A 12,783-nucleotide genomic window follows, 5' to 3' on the forward strand; every position below is an offset into this window, starting at 1 on the left:
GTCAGCTGGTGGATGAGGTGAGGTGGAGTGCTGTTCTCAGAGAAGTTAAATCATGTGGCTTCTCCGCTCCTCTCTGATTCTGTTGGCCATCAGCTTTGGATCATGTGACCCACTCATGTCAGAGCAAGGTGAGTTGTTTCCTAACATTACATTTAAGACATTTATATGTGTTGGAAAATGTAAAGCATAATCAAATGTTTTGTTCTAAGTGCCCGAGTGGTCAGTATTCAGTAGGTTCACCTTGCAATTTCTTGTGGAGTCCTGTTTTTTGTTTGTTTGTTTGTTTGCCCAAAACTAAATCTATCAATAGAGGTCTGTATTCAAATATATCAAATTAATCCAACTACATCCAATTTGATTTTGTGAATATGAATAAATGGCAAATACAAATGGTTATCAAATGTGCTCTAGCCTCACACTCATTTCTATATACAGTATTGTCAGACTTGAATGGTGTATAAAGCTACCACACAACACTGCAAAGCTTTCTAACACACCTCAACTTTAATAAGAAGAAAAACACCTTAAACCATTCCTTTAATGAAAATGTCTTGAGCACATTTTCAATAATCTTTAGATGTTGGAACCCATTCCACCTGATGTCCAAGTCAGTCTCCCTCTTTCCATTACTGCAGACAGAAACCTGATTGTGCCTCCAAGCAGAAAATCAGAAGCAAGAGCAATCCAGGACTTGTCTCTACCAAGACTAAATGAAGAAATCCCGGCTTCCAAATTAGAACCATATCAAAAGCCAGTGATTCCAAAACTGAGATGTGCCTTTGCCCCAGCAGGTCTAAGATTTCCATGTCAAGTTATTCAAGTATTTTTGTAAAACATTATTCTAATGTTATCATTTACCATTTTAGCTTTGTTTTATTTTTATATTACTCCTTTAAGGCAGCTCAGTTGGTAGAGCTGTCGCCTCTTAGCAAGAATGTTGCCAGATTGAATCCCGGCTGGGGACTTTTCTGGGGGCAATTTGTTCTCTCTGTGCATGCATAAGTTTTCTCCAGGTACTTTGGTTTCCTCCCACATACAAAAGCAAAATGTTGCATGTTAGGCTAACTGGTAACTCTAAATTGTCCATAGGTGTGAGTGAGAGAGTGAATGGTTGTTTGTCTAATTTGTCTCCATGTGTCCCTGTGATGGACTGGAGACCTGTCCAGGGTGTCTCCCATCTCTCGCACATTGACTGCTGGACGTGGGCACCGATGCCCCCTATGACCCAAAAATGAAGAAATGGGTAAAGATAATGGATGGATGGATTACCCCTCTATAAATTATTTCCAAGTTGTCATACACGTGTATGAGTCCCTTGGGAAATCTAGAAGGTATTTTGTTGAATGCAGTTTATCTGTATGATGATTTCCTAAGACAAGTTAGTTTTAGACCAGACACAACATAAAAAGAAAGATTCAAAAACTTTTTTTCTTAATATAAATACTTATGCACTCAGTTATTTTGTCGAAGACAAAATAGACACCAGACTCACCTTGGAATGGTGTCCACAAAACTGTGCTGTTAGTGGGTGTCTAGTGGTTAGGAGGAGTTCAAACAATGTACATAGCCAAAGTTCATGGGGTCTCACCACCTACAGGAAGTGCAGTATATTGCTTTGCAAAAATGCAGAAAACTGGATTGAAATATGTTGCATTTCCTGTAGACTCCAATAATATGCCCGTTGCATTGTTGATTGAGCAGAAGACTGAATAAAGAGACTTTGGAGTTTTTTTTTTTTTTTTTTTCAAAAATGTTTGTTCTAGCTGGATGGAAAACACTTACAGTATGTATTGTGTACAACTGTATATTCAATGTAATATTAGTGAACATATTTGGTTGTGTAGACATTTTGAGACCAAGCTAGATGATGACCATTGCATTACACTAGATATTGGGTTACATTCAAATCCAAGTCCAAGTCAGAGTCTAGACTGGAGTCACTGGCTCATTTTGCATCCCATCAAATTTTGAAGCACAGCTCATTGTCAGTGTCAAGCCCAAAGTGTAAGAGATTGTAAGACACCTTAAAGCAGGGGGTCAAACCAACTTACAAAAGGGGGCCAAAATGAAAACCTTTTTCAAACTAAGGGCTGGTTTCAGAATCTACATCAACTCAAGTTAGATATCCAACATCTTGGCTGCAGGTTCCTCAACAAGAGTTTGATTGGTCTCATTTGATGTTCTCTATTGTACGTTTGACATCATAATTAAAGATTACTGAAAAAAAAAAGTGATATAAGTATTTTACATTTAAAATAACATCTTGGGGGCCATATAAGATGTCAACGAGGGCCACATGTGCCTCCTGGGCCTTGAGTTTGACACATATGCCTTAAAGTGTAAGACCTTACAATTTAAAGTGGAGACAGTCAGAGGAGGGCTCACTGGGTAGATTCATATTCATGCAGTGGGATGGCATCGCCTTCTGGTCAGATTGGGCACTGAATGACAAGTTATCCAGGCCGTGGGAGGCTGGAGTTTAACCATGGCCTTGGTAAAACCAGGCTTGAGAGTTCACTAAACAAGTCAAAGGTAAGCAGTTATAAAACTGCTTCACTTTTTTTTCTAACTGTTGATATATGTTATGTTATGTTTTTAATTTTACTTTATTTGTGGGTGTACACAGGCCTTATGTCTTACGTAATGTTCTCATTTTTACTTCATTTTTGCTTTATTTTACTTTATTACTATTCACACCTTATGTAAAAGCAAATTCCTAGTTTGTGAACCTCATTCATTGACATGGCAATAATAAACTAATTCTGATATTCTTTTATTTAGATTTTGTTTTAATTTATTTTATTTTTAAAACAACAAAGTGTCCCTCTTAGTATTTTGTAAACCATGTTGCTGAGCATGAGGCAACTATTCTGATGTATTTTAAGTATGTTTTAACCATTTTTAACAGGAATCACACAGCATCATGATAAACTAGCAAATTATTGTTGTCATGCACTATAAGAGATGGAAATGAATCATGTGATTATGTGTCCAAAAAACTTTTTGGGTACTATAGGAGACTATGAGGTAGATCCAGAACATGTTGGAGAGAATGCATTTCTGGATTATAATGAGCATAATAGCCTATAGCCCATATACATCTTTCTTAGTTAACTTTTTTTTTTTTTTTCTTCTCCTAACTCTGCAGGGCCACACAAACTAGCTGATATATGTTGATAGATGACTTTAAATTTTATTGGGCAAGTGTACTGATCAGAGAACAACAAATTAGAGGTTTTGTGGCTGAAACCGATGCTGATTTTTAGATACATGTACAGTCAGTGATTGATTTATCAATCAATGACTCAAGAGCTGAAGCTGAATTCAGTATAATAGTTTGATAAGAAATTCCTGTAACATTCATTTCAGCTTCAGCTGTAGAGTCTGACAATTCAAGGATTAATTTAGTGGTGAATTATCTATAAAGTGTGTTACCTTGTTAATGGTCAGTAACCAGACTTGGTGCTCCCAAATTTAGTGAGTACAAATATAAAAGTTGACAGTGGAGACACTCATCACACTGATTTTGCTCACCCACTCCAACTACAGAAGCTTGATTTGTTTCCTTTAATTTAAATTTAATTCAGTTCAGTTTATTTATATAGCGCCAAGTCACTTCCTTTAGCAGAACCAGGCTCAGGACAAGCGACCATCTGCTTCGACTGGCTGGGTTTGAGAGGAACAGATACACAATGGAAGGTCAAGAATCACATGTTAAGATAGAAATAGTATCAAATGAAAACTATTCAATTTTAGCAAATCATTTAAGGAAATGAGCTCAGTTTGTCCTTTAGTAGTCTAAGGTTAAGACAGCATGACAAGCCAACCCTAACTATAGGATTCATCAAAAAGGAAAGTCTTAACCCCAGTCTTAAAACTGGACAATGTGTCAGCCTCATGGACATAAACTGGAAGTTGGTTCCACAAGAGAGGAGCCTGATAACTCAAAGATCTTCCTCCCATTCTGCTTTTGGAAACTCTAGGAAACGTGACTAACCCTGCTGTTTGAAAGCAAAGTGCTCTGTTGGGAAAATATAGAACAATAAGATATCAAATATAAGATGGAGCTAGGGTGTTGAGAGCTTTGTAGGTTAGAAGTAATATTTTGACTTTCTGTACACATTACACTTTACTAGTCTTCAAAAAAGAAAAGGGGAAACAGTGTTCGGAAGTACTTGTGTCAGTCTGTGATAGTCAACAGTAGAAACAGTATTCAGCACATAATGTTTCAGCAACCCCTTTAAATATGTCTTGAAGGATGCTCTTTGAACATAATTTGTTGACAGACAATAAACTTGTTCTCACAACAGGCCCTATAACTTTATACAACTCTGGACTGACATTTAAGATACAAAGCTGTAATGCCCGGCTAAGTTTACAAGCCCCAAATTGAAAAGTGGTTATGCAGAGGTGAGAGAAGATGGGCATGGGATTGGAAAGTTGCAGGTTCAACTCCCAGTACCATCAACATCAAAATGTCGGTGGAAAAGGTGAGCACCCACACCTGCCTCCATCCTCACTTGCCCCACTCTGGGCCCTGAGCAAGGTCCTTAACCCCCACCATCTGCTCCCAAAAACAGGTCTCTCTTGAAAATGAGTTCTCAAGACTCAATGAGGCAACCTGTATAAATAGAGTAAATGGAAAAAAAAAGTTCCAAGCACCTTTTAATTTTTTTTAGATTTGAGTTTTCATGCCTAAGCTGTATCATTGTGACAGTGTTCCATATGTGATCGAGCATTATCAGTCTGTGTGTGCCATGTTGTCTAAAGCTGCACTGAAAACCATGTAATTAGGGCTCAGGCAGTTGTCGGTGGCCATGTGGTTCAGACATAAGCAAAGAAGCGCATGTGTTTACCATGTGCGGTTGTGTTCCTCTTCACTAACCATCAGTCATTTTGGGGGTTGTATACTTTTACAGAAGAAAAAATGCTTTTCATGTTTTTGGGTGTTCCTATCTAAATCACACCTCAAAAATATTGGCTGTTGGTGTTTTGGAGTAATTGTGCATATTTTATGATTTGTGCAAAGGTGTGTGTGTGTGTGTGTGTGTGGTGTCTGTCTGTGAGACAAGACACAAAAATAGACAACCCAGGAATCAAGGAGGCAGACAGGCAAAGATATATTTCTTTTGTTTTTTTGTTTTATTTATTTATTTTTGCTCTGAACAGCCATTCACCCTCATCTCACAGTGTTCTCAGGGGCTTGTTGTGTGACACCTTGGGGGTTGGTATGGTGTGTGTGTGTGTGTGTGTGGGGGGGGGGGGGGGGGGTAGTTAGCGATTGTTTTTAACTTGTGCAGCTCAGAAAAGAGTTTTGTGGAGGAGGTGGTGCCCCTTGGGAGACCCTAGTTGGAGTATTTCAGATGAGACTGAGTCAGCTGGCAGTTCCCCCAAGTCTTCCCCTTCAGTGGTTGGAAAAAAAAGCAGAAAAAGTGGTTTCTCAAGTGCTGCTATGGCTCTTTGTCACTGCAACCATCACATATGCATTATCCCCATCCCTCCAGTCCATCCAAACTCAGATTTGCAAGTTAATTGGCTGACTTAATAGTTGGGAAAAATGTTTTAGTAAAATTAATGTTGAAGAACTAAGTTGGATGATAATATTTCAGTTCCACTGCATATTAGACTGTCTGCACAGTAGAAGAGGAAAAAACAAAACAAAAAAAAAAACAACTTTGTATTGATTCATGTTTTTTAATGATTTCCTCCTGACTTTGTCCTGGCTACAGCATGTTGGGAATTCTCTACGGCCAATGAATTTCAATAGCCTCATTTACACAGGAGTTAAAGGTAGTAAGAATTCATACAAAAGAAGAAAAAAAATAAGTAAACCATTTATTACAGAATCGGGTTAAAGTCTTTGTAAAGCAGCATTAAAACTTGGATGAACATACAAAGGCCACTTCTATAGAATTAGGCTTCAAATATGTACAAACACAAACCAATTTGTCAGCTTGTGATAAGTAAGTGCATCATCATTAGAGGTTTTCAGTATTGGAGCATCAAGTCAGACAAGAGAGAAAATGAGTTTGACCCCATTTATAGTGGGATGTTCATGCATCATATCTATATCTAGCAAAAGGTAATAAAACTACCCAATGTAAAATAGCCATTGTAGCAAAGCGTTTTATTGGCTATCCCCTCCCCATGCCAAAATGTATTCATCGTTTTATTCATCTCTTTTGAAAGTGTGTTTTAAATCTTGAAAGTTGAAAAGGAAGCGACAATAACAAATTCCCTATTAAAATAAATAAATAAGAAGCATTAATTTAAAATGTTCACCATTATGTGGACCTTATTATATATTGTTGGTATGATTTTACCACACATGAACAAACACATTATTATAAAGTTGTTAATGTTTTGTGGTTTAGTGCTGGCCATGAAGCAGACAGATACTGTGTTTAGTGCAGTGATCCTCATTTAGAGGATGCACAGACTCTTCAGATTAGTTTTATTACAGTGCTCTCCACAATCATCCTCCTGTCACTTAACATGTAAAGTATTGATTTGGTTTATTTTAAAATAAAACTTGTGAACTATGTGACGCAAAAGCAACATTTTGGAGCAAAAGTCTCAAAATTTTGGTTCTGTGAAAATATTGTGAAGAGTTAATTTATTTATAGAACTTTTTTTTTTTTTTTTTTTACAACTTCAATTGGGAGAAATAGACTTAAGTTACACGTTGACTAAATAATAGCTAATCCAAGTGGAGTCAAAGTGAATTGCTGCCATTATACAACGCCCAGTCTAAAACTTTGCTCAATACTTCATGCAATCTTTACATGGCGTAGATTTTATACATTGCATAGCATTCTATGATAATGTGCTATTTCAAATGATGACATGTGTAGCACTTCAGCTTAAACTTGTACATTTCTGTCAAGCATGTAACATTGTTTTTGTTGTAAGAACCATGTACTGCCAAACTAATAGTGGTGTAAAAGGTTAATAAAATAGTATTCACATACATTGCTATGTATTTTTGAGATTGGAGTTATTTTAAAATTATATCAATCCACTTTGTTGTTTCCAGTGATTTAAATAATTAGCTAATTAATCAGTTATTAAATTTCAAATCACAAATTCAGTTTTAATGATCATTTTATTCAACTTTCGTGTTTAAGTCTACATAAAAAAAAACAAAAAACTTAATGACTTTGCAATTATACATTTTCTATATACCGTATGTTCTTAAATATATTGCACCAATTACCATACCAGTATACCTCTGTATAAAAATCATGGTCAGTAAAAAACTATATTTTCAATTAATACAATTTTTAATTTTTATTGTATATCAATGAGGGCAGCACGGTGGCGCAACTGGCAGAGCTGCTGCCTCTCAGCGAGCAGGTCCTTGGTTCAAACCCCGGTCCAGGGGCCTTTCTGGGTGGAGTTTGCATGTTCTCTCCGTGCATGCGTGGGTTTTCTCCGGGTGCTCCGGTTTCCTCCCACAGACCAAAAACATGCATGTTAGGCTGATTGATAACTCTAAATTGTCCCTAGGTGTGAGTGAGAGAGTGAATGGTTGTTTGTCTCTTTGTGGCCCCGTGATGGACTTGCGACCCGTCCAGGGTGTACCCCGCCCCTCGCACAGTGATTGCTGGACATGGGCACCAGCGACCCCCGTGACCCAAAAATGGAATAAGCGGGTAAAGATAATGGATGGATGGATGTATATCAATGATGTTTAGGTGAATTTCATTCTTATCTGATGACCGTATTCAGATTCATTTAGCAACGTGTACTTTATATGCACACGTAAACACATTAGATGGCAGGCATTATGCACAACAATGTAATCTTGTTTGTCCGAGCTCACTGATGTGAAAAGCTTGTAAATGTGTGCATGAGTCAGTCTGTATCCACGTGAGCTTGTGTGTGCAAACTGAAAGTATGCCAGAGGCATACAAGAGGAAAAAATGAGCTCAACCCTATGAAAAGCTGCATTTCACATCTTTCCACTCCTCTCTACTGCAGTTTTATCTCTGGAAAGTAACCAGGAATGTTCTCTGTTGTCAGTTCCTGTAGCTCAAAAGGGCAAGTCAGATTCACTGTCTCAAACCCTTCTTTTCATCACAATCTCAAATTGTTGACCTAGACTCTATTTATTGTTCTTTGTCGCCTCACATGCCCTTCTCCTCTCGCTGTGTTGCATGGCTTTAATAGATCCAGGACTTGAAGACTTTTCCGTTTACTCTGATTTTCTGCTGAGCAGCAGCCTAGTCCAATTATCTCGGAATGCCACGTTGTAAGGCTTATTGAATAACTCCATGCAGCCTCTTATTCCAAAACACACAGCACTGACTCTGAAACTGTAAACACACTTATAACCTCATTCCTACTAATGAAAGCACTGTGCAAATTTTTTTTTTTCTTCTTGATGTTGAACTGTAATTATATATAAGGCCTGACCACAACAAGTCTCTGGTAGATAGGCAGTTGATGTTTTAAACTTTGTGTGCTTGTTACATATAAGTGAAAACTATAAATGTGCCATTTCGCACTAAATGGCAGCTGAGTGGTGTATGTGTGTTCAGTTGGAAAGCACAACGTATATCTGAGTTTTATAGCATCAGAAAACAAATTCAACGTTCAAACTTTTCAGATGTGTGCTTATTTGACTCGTTTAACCAGTACATCATCCAAGCTAAATGTGCATCCAAATTAGTTTTTCATCTTTCTGAAGATGTGATATTTAGAGTTTTGGCAGGATGGGAGATGTTAGACAACACTCAGCAGTACACTGCATGGCTGCCAGTGTAGTATCATTATTTATTTGGCAAGACTTTTAACGCATCCCATCAAAGAGGAAATCATCTCAGCCAAAATGGTCCAATCTCTTTAAGGCTACACACAGCTACTAGCAGGATCCTGGAAAAGCCCTCATACTTTGTGCTAATTAGCTTGTCAACAAGCAGGAGCTGTCCTTTAATCACAGCTTGGGAGAAAATGGGGTTCAAGTCATGCTGTGCATCCTCTGCCATTTTTCTAAATTCCTGAAAATGAAAAATGTAATTTAAACTATGATTGACCCTGTAGGTTTTGCTAATATAGGACATGTTTCCAAGTAGTTTTATAATGATTGTTGGTACTTCATCAAATTTCAGTTTGATTTGACTCTCATATTTGAAAAATAAAAAAGCAGGGAGTTTACATAAATGTGATTACCATTTAAAAAAAAAAGAAAAAAAAAAGATCTACTGTGGCCGATCTGAGCAAAATGGTGCTTTTTTTGGTCTATTCTGTTACAGTGATACCTGAAAAAAGGTGAGACATGCAAGGCACATAGTAACCACTCTGTTTTTGACTACATTAAGAAATAAAACAGAGGAGGAAAAGTTGATTTGTGTTCCTTCAATACAAGGCAAAGTTGCATAGCTGATATTGACAAAATACTACCCGTGATCCATCCGTACATTTATTAACTGCTGGTTTGGACTTATTGCTGATCTGAACTACCACAATATTTGTGGACTACCTGAAACTTACCATTTCATTTTTTGTTACACTATATGAACAAAAGTGTTTGGCTACACATGTTTATTGCTTTATTCAGATGTTTCATGGTTTGGGTTAAGTTGCTATCTCCAGTCATGACCATTTTAATGCTGTAGCATAGCAAGACATATTTTGACAATGTTATTCTTCCAACTCAGTGAGAACACATTAGAAAAAGCCTTTTTCTGTAGCAACATGATGCACGCCATACACAAAGCAATGACTTTAAATACAGGGTTTGATTAGTACCTGGACTGGACCATGCAGAGCCCTAACCTCAGCACCAATGAACAACTTTGGAATGAAGTGGAATGTATGCTGCCAGACTTTCTTGTTCTATCTCAGAATCTGATCTTATAAATGTTTTACAAGCATGAGCACATTGTTTCACAGGAAAAACCCAACATCTTGAGGAAATCCTTTGAAAATGAGTACAAGCTCTCGTATGGTCCCTTTAGATATGTATGTGTTGGAGCATTTTGTGTGTCTTGGCTTTTGAATGCAAATTATATGTTTGAACAAAATTACACAAATACAAAAAGTTGGTTAGCTGATGCCAGTTTTGCTTGTTTTTGTCATGCTAGTTTTTGTTTATGCATTTTAGCTACAAGATTTGTGAAATACTGTATGTCTTAGCCTACAAAATGTTTATACTAGCAAATTGATGTTCATATTTTACCCACATATTGAAAAAAGGAATATGAAATGCCGTTTCCTCTGAATGCAGGTAAAACGTTGTGAACCGATTCTCTTAGATAAAATCCTATGATCTTTTCCAGTCCACGATTAGTTATTCAGTTATTTAACTGATAAGATCCTCTGTCTTTATTTTTATTTATGTATGTGTTACAGTTTATTGTATTGATGCAAGCAATGATGCTAAATGCTAAGCTCAATAGCAATAATGCAGAAAATAGCTTTTCAAGCTAAAAATGGTAATGTAGGGACACCAGCATTTTTGAGAAACTTATCTGAGGTGAAATGATCAATATGGAACATTTTTATATTTTAAAAAAGCAGTTACACTTAAAAAACTGTTTATTTCTTGGATTATCATAATGATCCATTTAGATCTGTTCTTCTCAGATATCAAAATCATAGCCCATAGTGCTTCCCTGTGTATTTCAGCTTGTTGTCTCATATCGTATACTATTTTTATTTATTTTAGTTTTCTCTCTTCCCTCCTCTGCTGTCAAGCGTTCTGTCTGGCTACTCTCCACCTTTTCACCATCCTGCCCCCTTGCCTGCAGCCAGACTATGCCTGTTTCAAGCAATACCTTCATCTTCATTTTGACAGATGGAAATAAAATGGCAAAGAGAAAATAAACAAACCAAAAAAAGTAATAGGGGGGAAAAAAATACAAGAAAGCAGAGTAAATAGAACTGAAAAATAAATCTTACCACGTGCCAATCATACACATACTTATTTTAGGTTTGGTCAAGAGATTGAGATGAGCTTGTGAGGTTGTACAAAGTTCAATGGAGTATGGAAGGACACAGGGGATTTCAAACCTATAGTTGATGCTTTTTCCCTCAGAAGCATCATTAAAAGGGCATGTGCTAAATCATTTAAAATAATGTAGAGTAACAATTTATAATACATCAGTATGTTATAAAATGATCAGCTGAATGAAAGCAGACCAGCCAACGTGAAATCGTTGTGGCTGTTCGTCATCTTGTCTGACCTTCTTTCCGCTTTTCCTTCTTCAGGGGTCACCACAGCGAGTCATTTTCCTCCATCTCACTCTGTCCTCTGCATCCTCTCTCCTCACTCCACCTCCATGTCCTCTCTAACTGCATCCATACATCTTCTATTTGGCCTTCTTCTTTGTCTTTTTCCTAGCAACTACATTTCTAACATCCTTCTACCAATATACCAACTGTCCCTGCTCTGGACGTGTCCAAACCATCTCAGTCTGGCCTCTCTAACACTAATAAAACTACCTGTGACTACAAATTACTTTTTTTGCTATACAAATATACAGTAACTCATTAAAAGCCAACACAGTGGTTCAAATCCTGGTCCGGGGTCCTTTCTGGGTGGAGTTTGCATGTTCTCTCCGTGCATGCGTTGGTTTTCTCCGGATACTCCAGTTTCCTCCCACAGACCAAAAACTTACATATTCGGCTGATTGGTAACTCTAAAATGTCCCTAGGTGTGAATGAGAGTGTGAATAGTTGTTTGTCTCATTTGTCTTTATGTGTCCCTGTGATGGACTAGCGACATGTCCAGGGTGTCTCCCACTATCGCACAGTGACTGCTGGATATCGGCACCAGTGACCCCTGCGACCCAAACAGTGATAGGTGGGTAAAAAATAATGGAAGGCTGAATAGACTTTAACAGTAATGCAGTATAACTACCATTAAAAACATTCAATAAAACATTAAAAATGGATAAAAAAGCACACATTTTAACTGTTACTATCTTTTTTTTTTTGTTTGTTTGCATTGCTTTGCCATTTAAATAACATTATTCATTCTAGGTGAGTTTTGACCAGGACTTTGTTGTTCTCTGAAGCCATGCAGACTGTCTTTTGTTGTTGCTTGAAAACATACATCTTTGCACTGTAACACGAAGGCATCAATCTTAGCTACAAGGAAACCAACTAGAATCACTTCTTGCACAACCAATTCCATGTTCAGGTTGCTCATAATTCATTAAAAGCTACAGATTTCTAAATGTGAATGTGAAAACCCTATGGCTTTTTAGATATTGTATTTTCTAATAAACTTACTAAGTTTCTCCTCTGCATTTGACCCATCACACATGAGAGATGCCTAAGTGGAGCAGCGAGCAGCTATGTAAGCACTGGGGAGCAGTTAATGAATAGATGTCTTGCTCAATGACACCATGACATATGGACAAGGCAGGGATTTGAATTAGCAAGTTTCTGGGCTCAAGTCAGTTGCCCTACCACTGTGCTACCCAAATGTCTAAAAAGCGTATAGTTAGTGTGCTCGTGGAGCAGCTGCTTAAAAGACAATGTTTGGTGAAACATTAAATACACCACCATCATGTGGTATTTAGTGACCCATTTCTGCCATAATGCATATTTGGAGAATAAATTATACAAAGTACAATGTTAAATTAGTGATCAAATGAATTCATTCACAAAATTATCTATCTATCTATCTATCTATCTATCTATCTATCTATCTATCTATCTATCTATCTATCTATCTATCTATCTATCTATCTATCTATCTATCTATCTATCTATCTATCTATCTATCTATCTATCTATCTATCTATCTATCTATCTATCTATCTATCTATC

This window comes from Nematolebias whitei, chromosome 19 (assembly GCF_014905685.2).
Source record: "Nematolebias whitei isolate Nwh7 chromosome 19, NemWhi1, whole genome shotgun sequence".
Lineage (NCBI taxonomy): Eukaryota > Metazoa > Chordata > Actinopteri > Cyprinodontiformes > Rivulidae > Nematolebias > Nematolebias whitei.